Raw genomic sequence first — 22,684 nt, forward strand, 5'->3', positions numbered from 1 at the left:
ATGGCTTGGAACTGATCTATGTTCAAATTGGCAGGGACTGATGCCTCTTGGAGAGCTTGATCCAAGATTGTTTTATGAGATGGAGATAGACGCAATAGCTCTAAGATGGATATCAGTGTGGGCATTTTGTCTAATTGGTCCACAAGGTTATACTACTTTGGGATAGATGTGGTGCCTTGTGGAGCTACTTTTAGGGTAATATTTCTGCGGTGCATAACAACATTGCAAGTGGAGCTGGGATTTTTGATAGTAATAGTGGCAATTTGTTCACTGGCATCGTATAGGTGATTCACAGTGTAATTATATGCGGGTTGCATATAATTGGTGGTATCTGTGTTTCACCCAGAGGTAGACGGACCCCTTTGATCTTATGATGGAAGTGGATTTTTGAACATTAGATGATCATTATTTGTTGTCTTTGGGTCATGTCCTTCGATTTTGATTTCACCTCGGTCAATAAGATCTTGAATAAGATCTTTTAATTTGTGACAATTGCTTGTCTTATGCCCTTTCCCTTGATGGAAATCAAAATATTCAGTATCTCTCCACCATGAAGGCTTGACTTGTGGTTCATAATTTGATGTTTTGGGTAAGGTAACCAGATTTTGAGAAACCAGTTGTCATAACACCGTTTCGATGGGTTCCCCTAAGGGAGTGTATGTTCGTTTCAGTTTTTGTCGACGTTGTCTGGGTTCATCTTGAGATGTGATGTGACCTTGATTTGAAGGAGCAACTGTGTTATTCTTAGGTGGGGGATTTTGTCCTATAAATTGAACTACAGGTTGTGCACTTTTGATAGTTCTTGCATCCACAACCCCGTCGTTGATGATGTTCTTGTTTTTGTTCCAAAAGTTTGGTTTGTCACTATTGAAGCATGGACAAGGGCCATCCTTTGGTTCATTGTAGATTTTGATAAGTCCTTTCTTGATGAGGGCTCGCTCACATTTCAAGCCTTTGGTGATCATGTCATTGAAAGGATCTATGTCTTTTATGTCAAGGTGAAATTTCATTTCTTTGTTTAAGTTGGAAATAAATATTTCCACTAGTTCTTGTTTAGGCAACTGAAGAGAACGTCTGCTAGACATTTGATGCCATCATCGCAGAAAGACCGAGAATAGTTCACCTGGTTTTTGTTTAGTATTGTAGAGATCAGCCATGGTGATATCATGTTCAATGTTATGTGAGTAATGTGCCAAGTACTTTTGGATGAGTTCTTCAAATGTCCTAATGCCACCTAGTAATCAGGAAAACCATGATGTGGTTGTTCCTCCCAAGCTTTGGGGAAAAAGGTGCATTAGGTATGTATCCTCGTATGCCACTTCGAGGCAAGTTGAATGGAATTCTCTGACATGATCGTGAGGATCTCCTTTTCCTCTATATTTTTCAAACTTGGGTGTTCCGAACCCTCCTGGGAAAGTTGGCATATAAAGATTCCTATCAAAGGGATAGGGACAAATGTCATTGAGTGAAAATTGATTAGTCTTTATGCCACTACGAAGTTGTTGAGCGAGATTTTCAACTTGTTGTCGCAACATGTCTATTTCATTGGGAGGAGGCGGTGGGGGATTACCTTGAGGAAGGTTGTATCTGATGTGATCTCTACTTCTTTCTTCCTCATTGTGACTTTGTCTTTCCGATGCTTTCCTTAGTTGTGCAATATCAAAGTCAGAGGGGAGTTTGGCTCTTTCTTGAGCAAGCTTTAAAAAGTGAGCATCTGCATTGCTCCTGAGTATTTCATCAAAAATTCAGTTAAAGAGAGGGTTGTGTTGAGCCCTTTCTATTGTCGTAGGAGTAGGAGTACTTGGGTTTTTGTCATTCGCATTTCCTCCAAGGGCTTCTTGGAATTCATTGATATTTTCCTCCTCTTCATCTTCAATTTCTGTTTGTCGAGATCATAGTCTGGTATGAGCCATCTTGTTTACAAGTTTTTTTTGAAGTTGGGTGAAAATGATGATGATTTGTTGATGAAAGGAAATATTGATGTTTGGTGAAGTGCTTTGCATATGGATCCCTAGCACGAAAAGGTAGATGCTAACCAAAGTTCTTTCTTGAATTGCTTGTTGTTTTTGACAAAGTTTGATGTGATAAGGTGTAGAGAAATCTGAGGTGTGTTACATACTTATCTACCTAGTAATGAGAGGATGCACTCATAAACTAGTTTTAACCTGCATAGATATGTCTCTTAGGATGAGTTTATCCTAGATGTAGAAACAATCTAAAAGTGATTTGTTGTGTTTGATTCAAGCAATATCTAAAAGAGAACTTTAGGACAAGAACCTCTTAATGTTTTGAGAGTTGAAATGGAGTGATGATGTGAATGTTTTTGAAATGGATAAATGTTTTAACTTCAATAAAAGCTTTGTGTCACAAATGGAACAAATTCTATCTCTTCTCTGTCAGGCATTGGTGGCATTTCCCGAGCTTCGTTGTATGTGATACAAATGTCTGGAAAGAAGCTGGGATTGATCTTGCCTCCTTGGTTTTTGTGATAACTCAAAGCTCTGTATTGCATAAAAGCTTTATGGTTCAATGACTCTTGATAAAATTCATTTGATTTCCCTTGAAGGTAAAGACACATGTGATGTAAGAAGGTTCTATTGGAGACAAATATTTGTCTATTAAGATAGAAGAATTTCCTCCTTTTGACCAAAGCCTTTGACCTTAATGGTCTTCTCTTCAAGTTGATGTGTTGATGAAGATTCTTCTTTCTCAAGATGTGAAGAATGGTCATATATAGTGTGATACTTTTTGCTCTTTGATTTGGATCCTTTTTGTTGGTGTTCTGAAAATGTTTTTGTGTTGGATGAATACTTGTTTTTGGAACTAATTTTTTATTTTTCTTTGACAAGAAAACAAAGAAAGCACACAAACACAAGAATGTTGCCTCAAAAGGCACAAATAAGTATGGGTCTAGATCAACCCAATCCTTGGACTTTTTACGACCCTTTCCTTTAGATGTATTTTAAGGTGTATTTCCAAAGCCTAAAGTTGGCTCAATTTGCACTTGGTCTTGACTCAAATGAATATACTTCAAACACTTTTTATCCCTAAGGTCAAATGGCTAGTTGCGATAAATTCAGCCCACATCTTGATATTTCTTCAACTTTGGCACTACATACCTTATGAATCTTATTGTGGCAAGTAAGGATGTGATATACTAAGTCTTGCGTGAGCATAAAAAATAGATGATCCCTATGATGGGGGAGTTACCACTTTTATCAAGCCACAAGTGACTTTTCAAAAAACTATGTTTCTACTCAAGGAAATATGTATGGTGAGTATCCTGGGAGAAAAACCATCTATGCTCTTGCACTAAATTGTATCACAAATATCCTCAATCAATAGAATGGGTGGGCTTCTACTTAAAGTTGTTTAGTAATGTTCGATGTTTTTGGACATAAGTTTATTCTATAGTGACTCACTTAAGAGCCTTGTAACTTGTGGTGGGGCCCATTTGTTGATAGTTCTGATACTTAATATAAGTACAGATCCAATAGCCAACAAGATGAGAGGGGGGGGTGAATCATACAAACTTAATCATCCATAAAAACATCAGATTCAACCTCCGTAGCATATATATCAGTCATATAACCAAAAACTGTCAAACATGCAAACTCAAAAACATATGAACAATATAAAACTCATAACACCAGATTTAATGTGGAAACCCAAATAGGGAAAAACTACTATGGGATTTCGGACCCACTAAGAAATGTACTCTTCTAGAGTATGCTCGATTAAAAGAAAATCCTGTTAAAGATTACAAACACATTGCTAGATGTGACCCAGTTAAGGGATTTCCCTCAGATCTATTAGGATCTTCACTTTGTTAGAAGTGACCTTGTCAAAGGATTTCAAACACTCAATCAGAATGTCACATTGCTAGAGGATTTATATATAAGAATGTTAAGTCCATTTGGTTAAGAGATTTTTTGTCACTTTCACAAAATAACAATAATAAAGATATGTCTGCAACTTCACATCTACAAATGTTAAAGCAGATTCCTATTTGTTCAATACAATTTAGACATAGAACTAATCTTATCTATCTACTGGGCATCAATACTCTATTATTCTAACAGGTCTTCAAGCTTCTGTGCTCGGTAATCACTATGTAGCATCCCTGTGCATACACTTGCCCACATACATTGTTTATCAATAGTTTTCCTATTTATAAACAATCTTCTAACTGCTTAATCTTCTTGATCACATTTCCCATGATCAATCATAGCCATCAAATCTTCAATCTTGTCTAGATTCATTGTATCTTTCGATCTGAAAATGTTTTACCCCACCTTGGAACTTGCATATTCACCATGGAACTTGTGTTAGGGTAATGCGGTTCAATCTGAGTTGTAGATCTTCCTGCCGACTTTCCATTGCCTTAGATTCATTAACAAACTTCTTCCACAACTTACCAATCATTGATCCGCTCTAGCTCATCAGCTTCTTTCATTAAATATCACAAGTAAACATTTAATGTATTTTGTTATATCTCGGTTGTAACTTGGTGAATACTAAACTTCACTCGGTAGACATTCTGCCTTCATTAACTGATAGCGATAACCTTAGGGTTTACCAACTAGGTTCCTTAGGGTTTACCGACTAGGTTCTTTGCTTGATAACACAGTATAGTATTAACCTTTACATTTTACAACATATGTATGATGTTAAAACAATCTAAAACATCATGATCTCATCATTTTCTGACTCGGTAGTAGTTGCCCATTGAATAACTTATCCCCTTATTCATCATATTCTTTCCTGTGTCTTTTACCGACTTTTTTATAATCTTCATATCATACTTCTCAAGATATAGCAACATCATACTGAATTAGAAAATCAATTTCTTGACATCAATGACAAAATAATGATATCAAGATAGTAAAACATCTTTAATCAGTTATGTCCATAATCATCAACAACCTTCTCAATATCCTTATTGAAATGTCAACAATCTTTCATTGTCTATTATAATGTAATATTGCCAACAATCTCCCCCTTTGGCATTGATAGCAAAACCAATTGATTTGACCTTTAAAAGATTCGGATTGCTGTGATTCTGAAATTCTTGAAATGCTCTCCCCTATACATTAGACTTCTCTTATGTTTTTAGTCTTCTCCCATATATTAGTCTTCTCCCCCTTTGGTAGGTCTTCTCCCCCTTTGGTAAGTCTTCTCTCCCTTTGACAACAATGCCAAAAAAAGAACTAAAACATAATTTCTTTCTGTAAGAAGTTATTTCCTGCTATTGTGTATCAACTGAGTCTCGGTCAGAGCATTTGTCTTCAATTCCTGTTTCCTGTAACATTCTCTATATTATTAATTCTAGTATTACTTCTAGTACACTTTTATAAAACATTCTAAAGTGTGTCACTCCAGCATCAACTCCCCAAAAGATATTCAATGGAGTCATCGAATTGATGCTATCACCGAACTCGGTCAGTGAGTAGAAGATAGGGGTAGGACCCCTAACTTACTTTTGAGATATTCAAAAGTGTCCTTTGGTAGTGGCTTGGTGAAGATATCTGCTATTTTCTCCTTTGTGCTAACATATTCCAACACCACTTTCTTCTCTTGAGCTTCTTCTCTAAGATAATGATATTTGATAGAGATGTGCTTTGTCTTAGAGTGCATAACAAGATTTTTTGAAATATTAATGGGACTAGTATTGTCATAGAATATAGTTACTGGCTTGGTAATTTTCTCATTTATACCTTCCAATAGTTGTTTGATCCATGCAATGTTGGTACAATTTAGTGCTACAGCAACATATTTAGCTTCGGCTATTGACTGAGAAACACATCCTTGTTTCTTGCTAAGCCAACTCACTAGTCTTTCTCCTAAAAAGAAAGCTCCTCCACTTGCGCTTTTCCTGTCATCAATGTTGCCTGCCAAATTAGCATCAGTATAAACTTTTAAATCAAAATCATTTCCTTTATGATATACTAAGCCATAATCTTTAGTGCCTTTCAAGTATATGAAAATTCTTTTGATTGCCGTCATGTGTGTTTCCATAGGATCTGCAGAGAATCTTCCAACAATACCTACTGCATGTGCTATGTCTGGTCTGCTGTGAACAACATATTGCAACTTTCCAATCATAGATTGGTAAAGTGTCTCATCAACAGATGCAGATTCATCATTCTTTGATAGTTTACAGTTGGTAGTCATAGGAGTACTCACTAGTTTTGAATCCCCCATTCCAAATTTCTTCAAGATTTCCTTTATGTACTTGGATTGGGTAATGAAAATCTCATTTTTCATTTGCAGTATCTGTAAGCCTATAAAATAATTTATCTCACCAATTAATGACATCTCAAATTCTTTTCTCATTTCATTTCCAAAGTTCTTGCATAAAGAGTCATTTCCACAAAATATAATATCATCAACAAATATGGCTGAGATCAGTATTCCATTTTCATCATTCTTCATGTACATGTTGTTGTTCTCACTTGTCCTTATAAAACCAATCTTAATCAAATAAGAGTGCAATCTCTCATACCATGCTCTAGGTGCTTGTTTCAAACCATATAAAGCTTTGTTCAATTTACATACCTGATCTTTATTTTTGTCTTCAACAAATCCTTCAGGTTGTTCAATGAAAACTTCTTCTAATATTCCATTTAGAAATGCAGATTTGACATCCATTTGATATACCTTGAAGTTCTTGAAAGAAATATATGCCAACAATGTTCTTACTCCTTCAAGTCTAGCAACAGGTGCAAAAGTCTCACCATAATCAATTCCTTCTTCTTGGGCATAACCTTTGCAAAGTAGTCTTGCTTTATTTCGAATGACCTCACCTTTTTCATTTAGCTTGTTTCTGAAGATCCACTTTGTACTGATTACATTTTTATCTTCGGTCTTGGGACCAGTGTCCATGTGTCATTCTTCTTGATTTGATCAATCTCTTCTATCATAGCATTTATCCAATCTTCAGTGTTAAATGCCTCTTTCACTATTCTCGGTTCAAATTCAAATATCAAACATGTGTTCTGTCTTAGTTTGTTCCTTGTCATCATTGGATCATCCTTATCTCCTATAATCTGACTTGGTGCATGATGTCTACTGACATACTTGGCTAATACAAGCTCGGTAGGCTCTATATGCTCTTCTTCATCACTCAGTAACTAGATATTTTCTTCATTTTCTTCAATAGTTATCTCGGTAGGACTTCTCGATTGCACATAGACAAATTCATCATAGTCTTCTGGTTCTTTGGAATTCCCTTCATCATTTCTTTTTGCAAATTCATCAATTTTCACATTTGTATTTTCTACTATTTTGTTAGATGATTTGATCAGACATTTAAATGCTTTGCTTCTAGAAGAATATCTTAGAAATGTTCCTTCTTCACTTTTCTAATCAAACTTGCCATTTCTATCATCTTTATGAACATAGCATTTACTTCCAAAGATCTTAAAATAACTTACATTAGGTTTCTTGCCATACTAGATTTCATAAGCTGTCTTCAAAGTACCTTTCTACAATTGAACTTGGTTCAAGGTGTAAACAGCTGTGCTTATTGCTTCTCTCCAAAATGTTTGCGGAACCTTCTTCTCAATCATCAGTGTTCTAGCACAATCCACAATAGATTTGTTTCTTCTTTCAGCTATTCTATTCTATTGTGGAGTTCTTGGTGCAGAGACTTGTCTTTTTATACCATGATCATTGCAAAATAGGTTGAACTCATCAGATGTGAACTCTCCTCCTCTATCTGATCTAAGACATTTCAATTGTCTTCCTATTTTATTTTCAAATCTAGCCTTATACCATTTAAACATTTGAAAAATTTCTGATTTTTCTTTTAAAAATATTACTGACATCATCCTTGAATAGTCATCCACAAATAATATGAAATACTTATCACCATAATAACTTTGAACTTTCATAGGACCACAAAGATCAGTGTGCACAAGATCTAAAATTACCTTAGAAGTGTAAGACTTACTTGTAAAGCTTGATCTTGTCATCTTACCCATCTAGCATCCTCGACACATAGCATTCTCAAGTTTCTCAAGACTTGGTAGACCTCTTACTCGGTGCTTCTTACTTATTTTGATCAGATTATCAAAATTAACATGACAAAACCTTTTATGCCATAACCAGGTATATCAATCTTTGCATGCAAACACTTATTGTGAGTTGAGTCCAGGTGAAATGTATTACCTTTTGTTTGTGTCCCGGTAGCGGCTAACTTTCCATTCTTATCATGAACTTTGACAATTCCTTTCTGAAATTCTATTCAGTAACCTGTGTTATTTAGCTGTGCTACACTCAACAAATTATATTTCAAACCTTCAACCCAATAAACATCATTGCATCTTGCATTATCAAGAAATGTTATGGATCCTTTACCTCTTACCGGACATGGTGCATCATTACCAAATCTAACATAGCCTCCATCATAATCTTCTAACATAACAAACTTGTGTTTATCTCCTGTCATATGATGTGAGCATCCACTATCTATAATCCAAGAATCATTAGTGTTTATGTTAGATATCAGGGCTTTTTCTTCATACCTTTCTTCATCTGATCCATCCTTGATAGCCACATAAACAACTTCCTCTGTATCATTCTCATCTGATTTATCATCATTAGATTCCTCGTCAGCAATTAAGCATGTCTTTCTATCTCTTCTTCTGAAGTCTCAGTGTCCTCTGTAATGGTTATCTTTCTGTCTATCATCTCGGTAATCTCTCTTTTCAGTAAAATCTTTGTCAGGACAGTTAGAAGCCATATGTCCAATTTTATCACAATTGAAACATTTCAAAGGTAGTTTTCCTTTATACTTACCTTTGCCTCTCGGTAACCTTTTGGCCAATAGTGCTTCAAACTCTTCTTGCTTTCTGATTTCTTCATACAGTTTGTGTACCTCCTCCATGTTCTTCCGAAATCTTTCACTTGCTCCACTGTGATCTCCTTCAGAGTACTTATACTTTCTTTCATTGTAATCATTAGATTCATTCAGATGAAAAGAACTAAATGCAGATTCAACTTTATTTACCGATGACCCACTATTATCAAAATTACTTAACTCAAAAGCATGTAGCTTACCAATAGTAGCATCTAAGGAAACTGGCATATTAGGTATAGACCTCAATTCATTGATTGCAGAGACTTAGATTGCATAGCCAGGTAGAAGGGTTCTTAACAGCTTACTTGTTACATCCTTTTCTTCAATAGTTCCTCCTGCTCCTTTGATTTGATTTATAATCTCCTTTAGTCTAGTTCTGTACTGAGTTATGTTCTCACCTTCATTCATCCTCATAGATTCAAGTTGTCCTCTTAAACTATCTACTTTTTCTCTTTGAACATGTTCATCTCCTCCATATACAGATATGAGCTTCGTCCACATTGCCTTTGCATCAGTACATCCTTCTAGATCATTGAACTCTGAATCGGTCAATGCAGATGTTATTTCAATCATTGCTTGAATATGTTCTTGCTTTGCCTTTATCTCTTCCATAGTTAATGGATAGGTGCTCAGTGCAACAAAATCATTCTCCAGATAGTATATAGCATATTCTCCAACTCCTGATAGATGTAGCTTCATCCTTTTCTGCCATGTAGAGAAACTTAACTTATTCAGCTTAGGTGCATCCCTCTTATACATCTTTGGATCTTTAACTCAAGTGCCTTTAAACTTTCCTTTCGGAGTCCAAAGCTTTGATACCAATTGATAGTTCTGATACTTAATATAAGTAAAGATCCAATAGCCAACAAGATGAGAGGGGGGGGGTGAATCATACAAACTTAATCATCCATAAAAACATCAAATTCAAGCTCGGTAACATATATATCAGTCATATAACCAAAAACTATCAAACATGCAAACTCAAAAACATATGAACAATATAAACCTCATAACACCAGATTTAACGTGGAAACCCAAAAAGGGAAAAACCACTGTGGGATTTTGGACCCACTAAGAAATATACTCTTCTAGAGTATGCTCAGTTAAAAGCAAATCCTATTAAATATTACAAACACATTGCTAGATGTGAACCGGTTAAGGGATTTCCCTCAGATCTGTTAGGATCTTCACTTTGTTAGAAGTGACCTTGTCAAAGGATTTCAAACACTCAATCAGAATGTCACCTTGCTAGAGGATTTACATATAAGACTGTTAAGTCCACTCGGTTAAGAGATTTTCTGTCACTTTCACAAAATAACAGTAATAAAGATATGTCTGCAACTTAACATCTACAAATGCTAAAGCAGATTCCTATTTATTCAATACAATTTAGACATAGAACTAATCTTGTCTATCTGTTGGGCATCAATACTCTGTTATTCTAACAGGTCTTCAAGCTTTTGTGCTCGGTAATCACTATGTAGCATCCCTGTGCATACACTTGCCTGCATACATTGTTTATCAACAATTTTCCTATTTATAAACAATCTTCTAAATGCTTAATCTTCTTGATCACATTTCCCATGATCAATCATAGCCATCAGATTTTCAACCTTGTCTAGATTCATTGTATCTTTCGATCTGAAAATGTTTTACCCCACCTTGGAACTTGCATATTCACCTTGGAACTTGTGTTAGGGTAATGCGGTTGAATCTGAGCTGTAGATCTTCCTGTCGACTTTCCATTGCCTTAGATTCGTTAACAAACTTCTTCCATGGCTTAGCAATCATTGATCCACTCTAGCTCATCAACTTCTTTCATTAAATATCACATGTAAACATTTAATGCATTCTGTTATAGCTCGGTTGTAACTCGGTGAATACTAAACTTCACTCTGTAGACATTCTGCCTTCATTAACGGATAGCGATAACCTTAGGGTTTACCGACTAGGTTCTTTGCTTGATAACATAGTATAGTATTAACCTTTACATTTTACAACATATGTATGATGTTAAAACAATCTAAAACATCATGATCTCATCATTGTTTGACTCGTTAGTAGTTTCCCATTGAATAACTTATCCCCTTATTCATCATATTCTTTCCTGTGTCTTTTACCAACTTCTTTATAATCTTCATATCATACTTCTCAAGATATGGCAACATCATACTGAATTAGAAAGTCAATTTCTTGACATCAATGAAAAAATAATAATATCAAGATAGTAAAACTTCTTTAATCAGTTATGTCCATAATCATCAACAACCTTCTCAATATCCTTATTGAAATGTCAACAATCTTTCATTGTCTGTTATAATGTAATATTGCCAATATTTGTCCTTGACGCCCTCCTAAATGGCACAAGATTAGTCTAAGATCAAAGAACACAAAACACACAAAACATTAGTGTTAGTCAATCTAAAACTAAACATATGAAGGCATTCGAAAAGAGACACAAAGAGACATGCTAATATATCTAATAAGTAAAACAAAGATCATGAGACATCTCCAACTGCCTCTTAGCATGGCCTTAGCTTCTTCTCCCTTGTTCCTCTCCTCTCCTAGTTCCAAAATAGTGTAGCTCTCAGCAGCTTTTTGCACTATGGATGCTTATGGAGGATTGAGATTGTAGTATAGCTCTAAATGTGAAATAAAAAGCTAATACTAATGCTAAAATGATGTATTTTAACCAAAATGATAAGATGTTAGATTGCTTATGCTAAATGCTCTCTAAAAATGTCTATAGCCTAAATGCATACAAGTTTTCAGGATCTGGATTATGAAGGAATGGGCTCTATTTATAGGAAAAATGGAGCAATGGATGGCCAGGATTGAAAGGTTTAATCAAGGGTCAAGCTTGAAAGTTGGGGATCCATGTGCACAATTTGCACCAATGAAATAGTGACAAGTGTCAACACAGGATTGGGTTGAGAAAAGAGGTTTGAGGCATTAAAGGCCTGAGAAGACCTCATGGTTATCTAAAGGCTAAGGGTCAAGTCTAAATTAGGATTACCCACTTGATTAGGAGTTAATGCAAGGATAAACCTTTGTGCAAATGATTAAGAGATAATCATGGTCAAAGCATTAAAGGCTTGATGAAACCCTTGGGTTGGGTAGAGGTTGAGTCAAAACAAATGTTTTAACCATGTGGGAGGGTTGAATTAACCATTAATGGTTATTGGAGACTTTGGGGGATTAAGTGGTTGAAAGTTGGAAGCCTTTAATGGCTATCAAAGACTTTGAGGATTTAAGTGGTTGAAGGTTGAAAACCTTTAATGGTTATCAAAGACTTTGGGGTCTTTGAGAAGTGACTCCATTTTGCTTAGGAATGTGACAATATTTAGGGGATGGATTAGGCTAATTAGGAAGGGGTTAGAAGAATCTATAAGGGGATTAGATTTTTGCAAGTGGATTTGGTGGGTGAGGGAAAATAGGATTTTATTTAAAATAAAAATTCATTTATTTCAATAAATATGTGCAAGTTGCATTTGCAGGAAAATGCAAGTGGGGGGGATAATGATTTAAATAAATGTTTTATTTAATTTATTTAAAAGAGGAATAGGGGGATTTAATTAAATAAATAGATTTTATTTAATTAATTGATTGTAATTGGATTTTAATGAATTAATTAAAATAAATTGAGTAATTTATTTAATTAATAGAAGAATGTTTGGGGATGAATTAATTAAATATTAATTTAATTAATTGGTGGCTAGTGGATTTTTAATCAAATAAATACGAAATATTCATTTAATTAAAATGGACAGATTTATGTGATTACAGTCCTTTTGGCAAGTTACACTGTAGGAACAGCTATACCCAAGGCTACAGCTTTCACTCTCACCTGATTTCTATAGCGGCTCGAAGGATTTACCGCACGAGGTCATTCCCAAGAGTGATGTGTCTCTTGGCAGGCCTCTCTTAAAAAGATAAAAATTTTGAGTGTTACTAACACTTTTCTCTTGCACCTAGGACCACAAAAGCCAAGGGAGAGGATAGTGTGTGTTAGAAGTAGGACCACTCAACCAACTCTTTGCACAAGCGTGCCAATAACGAAAAGCACTTGTTCCTTTTAATTTGTCATTGCAATGATTTTCTATATATTTGAAGATGTTGCTTCAACAACCATGGTGTTCTTTTTAACTTCAAATACAAAATGTTTGTTTAAACTAGAACTTTGAAATCCTGGTCAACTTAATTTGAAACACGTTTTTGCATGAAGGAAACAAATCGTTTGCAAGGTAAGACAAATTGATTGTGAATTTTATTTGCACCAAAGTGAAAGTGTGGATTGTGAATTTGTCTTTTAGTTTGATGCAAAGAAATGAAATTTGTTTTGTTGATTTTAAGCACCAAAACAAAAAGTGAAGCCTAACTTGCAAGAAATAAAATTTCAAGTTTAGAGCACCAAAATAAAATTGACCCTATCTTGCAAGAAATGAAAGTTGTTTTTGTTCAATTTTCAAGCACCAAAAACCAATTTGTCCTAACTTGCAAGAAATGGAAAATTGCTTTTGTTCAATTTTTAAAGCACCAAAAACAAATTTTTGATTTTTAAGGAAGTTAGTTTTAGACCTACACAAAAAGCGAATTAGTAAAATCCGAACCTATGGTGGGCGTTCACAAGCCTAAGTAAAATCTCTTTTTCGGTTACAAGGTCACTTTTACAACATTTTGTTACAATAGCGCTAGTCTATGTGGAAACAAAAGCACTATTTAACATGAACGCGCTAAAACAAAGACAAAAGCACAAAAGGAAAATTCTGATAGCAAAGACAAAAGCGTTGAAATAATTGCAAATGTGCCAAAATAATCACAAAAGTGCTAAATAAAAGGCAGTAGCACCAAACTTGAGACAATAGCACTATTGTAACAACAATAGCGCTAGAATATCAAGTTGCAATAGTGCTACAACGTGATCAAAAGTGCTAAAGCGCGACCTGTGTGTCAAGTTCAACATACAAACAAGTTAGTTGTGTTTTTAAAACTATTTTTGGGTGCTTCAATTCACGTCGGGTTCACCAAATGATGCTCTACAAAATACCCAAAGGTTAGACTGGAACCTGTGGTGGTATAACACACAAAACACAAGAAACAAAGATCAAGTTAGTGTTATTCAACCAAAAACCAATCTAAGCAGGCATATCAAAAGAGACACTAGAAACATGCTAGAATATTTAACTATCAAAATAAACACAACAAGGCATCTCCAAATGCCTTCTAACATGCTTTTAACTCCTTCTCCTTTGTTCCTCTCCTCTCCAAGTTCCAAAATAGTGTAGCTCTCAACAGCTTTTTGCACTATGGATGCTTATGGAGATTCGAGATTGTAGACGATCTCAAGCTTATGCTATGCAAAGTGTAAAACAAACTAATTAGACATATTATGAAAAAGAACTAAGATTTATTTTAGTCCAAGATGACAATATATGTGATGATTTATGCTAAATTCTCTCTAAAATTCTCTATAACTTAGATGCATACAAGTTTTTAGGATTATGGCTAAGAATGCTAAATGCTTGAGGATTTGAAAATAAGGAATGTGAGCTGTATTTATAGGTAAAATGGAGCAATGGAGGGTTGAGATTGAGCAATCTCAACAAGGGTCAGGATTGAATGATATTCAATCCATGTGATGGCTTTCAACCCAATCCCAAGATGACAAGTGTCAATATGAGATAGCTTGAGAGGAGAGGGAATAAGCATTAAATGCTTGACATGACTTGAGAGTTAACTTGGGAGTTAAGGTCAAGGTTAGGTTGAATGAATAAATTCTTTATTCAAAGAATAAAGCTTTATCCAATGGATAAACTCTTGTGCAAAGGCAAAATGGATAACCATGGTCAAAGCAATAAATGCTTGAGGAGACCCATGAGTGTAAGTTGAAATAACCATAAATGGTTATGTAAGAGCCATTAATGGTCATGTAAGAGCCATAAGTGGTTTGGAAGACTTTGGAGGTTAAATTGTTGAACACACAAAGCATTTAATGTTTTTCAAAGACTTTGAAGTCTTTGAGAAGTGACTTAAAGTTGCTTAGGAATGCGACAATAATTAGGGGATGGATTAGGCTAATTAGAAAGGGTTTAGAAGAATCTAGAAGGGGGTTAGGAATGCAAGTGGATTTGGTGGGTGAGGGAAAATAGGATTTTATTAAAATAAAATTCATTTATTTCAATAAATGTGTGCAAGTTGCATTTGTAGGAAAATGCAAGTGGGGGGGGGGGGGGGGGGTAATGATTTAAATAAATGTTTTATTTAAATTTATTTAAAAGAGGAAAAGGGGGATTAATTGAATAAATGAGATTTATTCATTTAATTGATTTGTGGATTTGGTTGAATGAATTAATTAAAATAAATTGAATAATTTATTTAATTAATAGGAGAATGTTTTGAAGATGAATTAATTAAATGTTAATTTAATTAACTGATGGCTAGTGGATTTTTCATCAAATAAATATAAAATATTCATTTAATTAAAATGGACAGATTTATGTGACTACACCAATAAACAATTCTCCAAGATAAGATGTCCAAACAATGCCTTCATTATTACCAGGTGTTTTCGATGCCATTCCAAGTGTCGGTGATCATTATTTCCTGTCGGTGTACCATATACCGGTGACTGTGCAAAAGTCACTTTCTTGCCGGTGAATGTTGCTAGATCTCCACAGTGCTAGAGTTTTAGTAGGTGTTGACATCAATGAAAAAACCATACCAAAATACCAACAGACCTAAGTAAAAAGGGAAGAAAGTCCAAATCCAAAGGGAGATCGAAATCTCTTGGAAAGTCCAAATTCATTTGCTAGAATAGTGATAATTCAGGTCACATCCATAAGGACTGCATAGAAGAAAAATAAGAAGTTCAATTTTGATTTTGAGTCCGAGAAGGAAGATGGTGATGCATTCATTACAACTTTGGCTACTCATGCAGGTAATGGTGCATGGTTAGTTGACTCAGGTGCATATTTTCATATGACTTCCAATAAAGATTAGTTTTCTGAATATGAAGAATTTAATGGAGGTAAGGTGTACTTGGGTGATGATTCACATTTAGACATTGTTGGTTGAGGTAAAGTTAGGATTAGGTTTCCTAATGGTAGAATAAAAAGGATTAGCAGTGTGTTGTATATCCCTGGATTAAAATAAAATTTATTATCTATGAGCAAAGTGATAGATGTGGGTGTGTAGGTAGCTTTTTTTGATGCCGAATGTAAGATGATTAAGGGTGTTATGGTCATTGTTAGAGGTGTCAGGTTCAACACTTTGTATAAGCTAGAGGCATACATTGTTGAGTGTTATAGCACTTCTGTAAAAGGTAAATCTATGGATACTTCATCAGAAGATTTTCAGCAGATGGACATGGATTTTGGGTACCAAAGGGTGCTCTTTCTTCTAAAGAATAGTTACCTGCAAACAAGATTATGTTATGGCACCAAAGACTTGGCCACATGGGAGAAAAGGGTCTAAGAACCTTAAAAAATAAAAACATTGTTAAAGGTTTGAATGATTGTAATCTTGACTTTGATTTTTGTGAGCATTGCATTTAAGGAAAACAAAATCGTGTTCAGTTTTACTCGAGTTCTCATAAATCTTGTGGTGTTTTGGATCTTATTCATTATAATGTGTTTGGTCATGTAAATATTCCTTCAATTGGAAAATCCACATATTATGTTGCATTTATTGATGATTTTAGTAGGACATGGGTATTGCTGACGGGTGTTTTGACACACTCACCAACAGTCAGGTAGTTTATGTGACCACTCACCACCTCTCCTGAAAAGCAACAAGTTTCAAGAAACTAAATACTTCAAGGTATTTATAGTTGAGTATCGACAGTGATGGGCAACTCAAAGGTTGATGTGGTTGTACCTATTAAGGGGCCTGCTGGTTAAACAAATCCCAATAACTTCCAATAACTTAGATTTTTTTTTGTATTTTATGATTAAAGATTCTTTTAAAATAAACTCCAAAAGATAGATCAGGGAAACAAGAAAATAACAATGAAACTAATGCAATAACAACTTAATGAACTACTCAATTAGTACCCTACAATCCAAAAATCATCAATATTATTCAAACTAGCATTCAATAATGAACCTCCAATAAACCTGAAAAGTCAACAACCTCACAAATTCATGGAAATAATATCACCACAATATCGTCCTATCACAGTAATTATCATACACCACTTACATTTTCAAATATGATTCATAAAGCAATAAAACATAAGACCAAAACAAGTTGTTGATTTCAAACAATAGACATTACCAGACTACAAAGAACAAATTAATAGTACATATGCATAGATCAAGCAATCTATAAGCTTCTTCTTGTATTAATTTTGAAGAATGTATCACAAAAAAAAATATTCTAATTCATAACAATCTACATAAAATAATCTAAAATCTCTAAGTGGGCCTCAAATCATCAATTTGTGGACCCTTACAAATGAATTGAAAAACTCCAATTTTAGAGTTTCTTGTCCTACTTTCTAGGAAATAACCCTATCTAAATTAAGCCCTAAAAAAGACAAGAGTCATAGTTGACATGCAAGTCTCTGCCTTGAACTCCAGTTAACTATTACAAAACTAGGACTAGAGGATCATTACGAAAATGGAGCTGCATGAACCAACATTTTGTAATCATGCAAAAGCCATTCCATAATCCATGTACATGTTGAAGAAATAGTTGAAGTCCCAGCTCTAGTGTCATGCAAAATTCCACAAAAAATATGATGCTATCATTAGCAACTGCCTGTTTATCCTTTATTTCTCTATATAGCTCTTATAATTGCTAATGATACATGCAACCACTTTCGGAGGAGGATCTACAACATGCTTGATTCTGAACTTGTACTTCTTCAAAATATCCTCTGCATTCTTACTCCTATCTTCTAATTTTTCTATTATTTTTTAAGCTTGTTGACATTGAGTTATTAAGTATGTATATTTGTCCATTAACTCAACATTAAACTCAACAAGAGCTGTAAGATATTGTGCCACATAGGCATCCCATTGATTAAGTACATTGTCTTCCTCCATGTATCTTGTACTATTAATATTGGGCCCAAAAATACCCAACAACTAGCCGACAAACCTTTCATACTTAATTACTACCCCTGCGAGAGGAGAACGGGCATCTTTTATATCTTTCCCATATTGTTGAAGCATCTCAATCTTCAACTCCAAAATTTATATATATGATTTCAAATTGTCAATGTTTTCCACTCCTAATAGGTCCTCACCTAATATGATATCTGTTCCAAGGTTCAAAACTCTATTCAAAACTTGACACTGCTTACCAAAAATGTTAAGCTTTTTCTCCCATTGCTGAGAACATGAAGCTAAAGTTGTCACAACCTATATAGCTTTCTTATATACCTCCATAGTTTTTTACAAAAACAATCTAATTTTAGAGGTATTTTCCTACACCTATGCTTTCGTAGTGGCTGTCACCTTCCTTACCTCCATAAGTGCTTTCACATCTTCTTCTGGAAGTGATGAGGTTGAAGGTAGGTGATCATCCATCTATACATCTAGGGGCTTTCTCATTTCTACTAGAAACTTCTTGTACTTCTCCAATTGTGCCTTCACCTCAGAGTGAGAAGTGTGTTCCTTTTCTATCTTTCTTCTCACTACATTGGTAGCAAGTTCCAATGTATCCAATTCTCTTCATTTGGTCTGTTTACCTAATTTTACCTATGAAACCTGGTATTTGAGGGAGCTCTAGCCTTCAGCTTGTGTTAGAAATACAACATCAACAATCACCTCACCAAAACTTGTTCTAGATAAATGATGTATGGTCTTGGATTTCTTTGTTTTCCTCAGTTCTTCAATGATTGCTTGTTGTAGTGTCACCTTAGGCATTACCACTTTCTTTTTCCTCTTGTAGGTGAAGTTCCACCATTGTAGTGTGTCATCATCCTTCTCACCTTCATGTGGTATGATGTCTGTAGTCACCAAATGTACCTTTGACTTCTCTTATGCTTCATCCTTCTCCTCTTCTTCTTGTTTAGGGATCTAAACATCTTGGATTGAAGTACCCGACTGAGCTTGGTTGGTTTAGAGAGTGATATCAATATTTAACTGTTATTGCTTATGTAGCTCTCCTAACCTGTCACTTATTTCTTCCTCAAACTCCTTATCCCCTATGTCTGTTCCTTTTGTTTCTCCTCTGACAACTATCTCTTTCAACAAATTCTCTTGGTCCTTTGGAGTTAAAACCAATCTCTCATCTTTTGAATCCCCATGCTCATTTTGTTCCTTTTCTCCCCCAAGTAGCTTCTTAGCTAGTAAACCCTGTTTATCAATGTCCATGGGGTCAATCAATGCTTGTTACTTGAGCCTAGTAGACTTCTTTTCTTTCTTATTTTCAGTCCTTCTTTGCACCAATTGTACCACAAGTTTCTCATCCTCCTCATCAGAATCTGACTCAATGTTATGAATATTGACGTTTTTGGTAGTGGGAGTAAATGTTTGTGTTACCAGAGGCAATATTGTTGATGTCGTAGCAAAAGTATGAGTTGGCACCGACACAAGCGCTGTCATAGGAATGGTAGTGGTTGATGTTGTCAAAATTGGGGGTTGTACTATGGAAGTAGGTGGAGATGTTATCGTGGTATCAGGAGGAGGTTGTGTACTTTTATCAACTTTTCCTTTCTCATCTTTCTCATGAGTTCCTTCTCCTGGTATTTTCCTAATCATTTCTTTAACAAGATTCACCTTAGCTAGTGGGATGGCTCCCAATCCTTCCCTTATTCCAAAATATCTGGCCTTTTTCAACAACTTGGCCTTTCTCATTTGCTCCTTGACTTGTCCAAGAAGTTCCTTAGTAGTTTTCTCAGGTTGGGTAGCTTCATCTGGGTTCATGTATGTATTCTTTCTAGAGTTAGACATTGTCCTATGAGCATACTCTTTATGAGCCCTTGACTAAAGAACACAAGAGGTTGATTCCTTTTGTTGCCCTTTTGAAGCGCTTGGCCTAATCCTCAAACTCAACCACTGTTTAGTCCTCTCTATAACATTTTGGGTTACTGAATCTATTTCTACCTCCTATCCTGGCCATCTTATTGGAGAGAGAGGCTTCTTATCAATCTCATGCTCTTTATATGTTGGATCTAGTAATTCTCCATCATCCCTCAATTCTTTAGGGAGATTAGTTTCTATTTCAAAATTTCTTACCTATGGCACCGAGAGTCTAGAATATTTTTTCTCTCTTGACTTCAAAACTGTCTTGGAGGTTAGCCCAAAAATCCTCCAACCTTGGCTTATGCCCATCATATGCTTTTGGCATTATTTTATTTGGTTTACCATATGGCTCATAATATTCCCAAGCATAATTAAACTCCTTTACATGTAGATCTTGTAGCTCTTGCTTTGGCGACTTTGCTACTTGAATTTTGGAACAAGAAAAATAACCAATCGAAATAGAAAAATCAACAATTGTCTTGTGTTTTGAAGATAACAAAGACTGTAGCCCAAGCATCTGCCTAAAATACTCTAAGAGTATGCTTCTGTCATTATAGTACCTGGGGATCAACATGGGGTTTTCTGTGAATCCACTAACCCTGATGTATGTGGAATGTTGGTTCTGAATGAACCAACATGCCCATTCCCTGATTATTACCATGGCCTCTGGGTTTATTCTATACCCTATGTCACCTGTGAGTTTTATTATAATGGGGAAGGGGAAGGCATAATTTATTCTCTTGAAATGTGTCTTTGCATTGCTCAGCGAGAGTTGAGTATAATACTCCCACACCTTCTTCTGTCCTTCTTCATCTTCGAGATGGCCTTCTATTTGCAACCCTGGAAATTTGCCTGCTCGGGCAGCTACCCAGATAACATATGAGGTGAAGAATAATTTCTCTGTTATGTGCACATCAACCAATTACTTATGTATATTGTCTGACAATATTTGAGCCCAATCAAAGTATCATTTCCTGATCAAAATAGTTGTCATGAATTAGAACATCCAAGGATGAAAATATTGGTAATTTGTCTTGCCGAAGTCCTTTCTCAACATAATGATTAGGTCTCGTTGTGGCTTATTGAAATCAGCCCTTAGATTGTCATTAGCCTTCAATCCTGTCTTTCTCTCCTCTTCAAGCCAATTTTCATTCATGTGTCTTTTACAAGAGGTGGTGTCGTTATTCCACACTTCTCCAGCTTCCTCCTTGGTTGTCAACAAATCTCTTCCCCCCTTGAACAAATGCCAAATAAAAACCCTAACATATCTATTGACAAATCTATTATAATTCTGCCTTGATCATCTATGCACTTCCTAGTGTCTGCATTATAGAATTATGCAATGATCATGATTAATTTTGGGGCTTGGACTGATTGTGGAAAAATGGTAGCCTCTACTAGTCTTAATCTCTTAATTCTCCTTAAAGGGCCCCCCAAACTGGGCCTATCCAACTGTGTCCTAATGTCCTCTATTTTAATGTTTCCAACTTTAGTATATGTCACCTATTTAATCTGATCATCTAGCTTGGAAGCATAAACTTGCCCTTGATAATGGTATTTTATTGTTGCGGGGAGTCTATCCAATTCCTTGCCTTTCTTGCTAGAGGTTGGGTCCATCTAATTGCTCTGATCTGTAAGAAAGAACCACAAATTATCCTATCGCATAAAAAATATCAATAATATCACCCACTTTGGGACTCTAGAGTTCTAGGGTTCTGGGGTGGGTAACTCCTTCTAGAACAACTGACTTCATAACTCCAAGGGTATAAGGTTATGAGGTTAGAATAGGCTAAAATAATATGGCTCAGAACTTCAAGGTTCCGGGGTGGACTCGTTAACATGGCTCATTCGAGACTTCGGGGTTCTGAACTCCCAAGGTAGTTTAAGTGATGGCCCAAAAGATGGTCCAGAACTCTAGGGTTCCGGGGTTCTGAAGTTCCAGGGTTCCAAGGTTGGGGTTATTTCATCGCAAAGGGTGGCTTAGAACTCCAAGGATCCAAAGTTTCAGGTTGAAGGTGTGACCCAAAAAAGATCAACCTCGAGACTTTGGGATTCCGGGGTTACAAGGTTAAGAAAACCACATACCCAGAACTCTAGGATTCCGGGGTTTAAAAACCTAAGGCACATGGGAAGATCAAAACACACAAAATGAGAAAAACCAAAAAGAAAAATCTATGCTAAAAAAACTAGAAATATAAACAAGAAAAAACAAAGAGGGAGAAAATCCACCAACCTAGTGGAAGAAAACCCACGAAAAAAATTGGCAACACGAAGGCGCAAAGTCAGGAGATCATAGTTGGGAGGCTAGAAAACTTGAATGCACAAATGAACTCAACTAAGTTCATTTCTCCTATTTATACCCCACTGATACTTCATCTGTATGGTCACCTTAAACATGACCTTGGGAGTCTAAGGTTCTGGACTTCCGAGATGGGAAACATGAAAACCGAAAGTCTGTCTCAGAACTCCGAGGTTGCAAGGTAAAACACTAAAAAAAAAAAAAAAACTCACCTTGGGACTCCAGGGTTCCGAGGGAAAAACCAAGCAAGACACCTCGGGACTGTGGGGTTCGGAGGTAAAAACAGAACAACACATCGGGACTCCGAGGTTCCGGGGTTTCGAGGTTAAACAAAACACAAATAAATCAAAATTTCGGTACTCTGAGATTCAAAGGCTTCCATAAAACTAAAACAAAAGGCAACCTCAGAACTTCGGGGTTTTAGGGTGAACTTCAAAAACCAAGCAAAGAGAATCTCTAGACTCTAGGGTTCCAGGGTTCTGGGGTTCTGAGGTGCAAAAGGAAAAAAACATAAAACTAAAACAAAAGAGAGGGGACCCATATTCTCAA

This window comes from Cryptomeria japonica, chromosome 1 (genome assembly GCF_030272615.1).
Source record: "Cryptomeria japonica chromosome 1, Sugi_1.0, whole genome shotgun sequence".
NCBI lineage: Eukaryota > Viridiplantae > Streptophyta > Pinopsida > Cupressales > Cupressaceae > Cryptomeria > Cryptomeria japonica.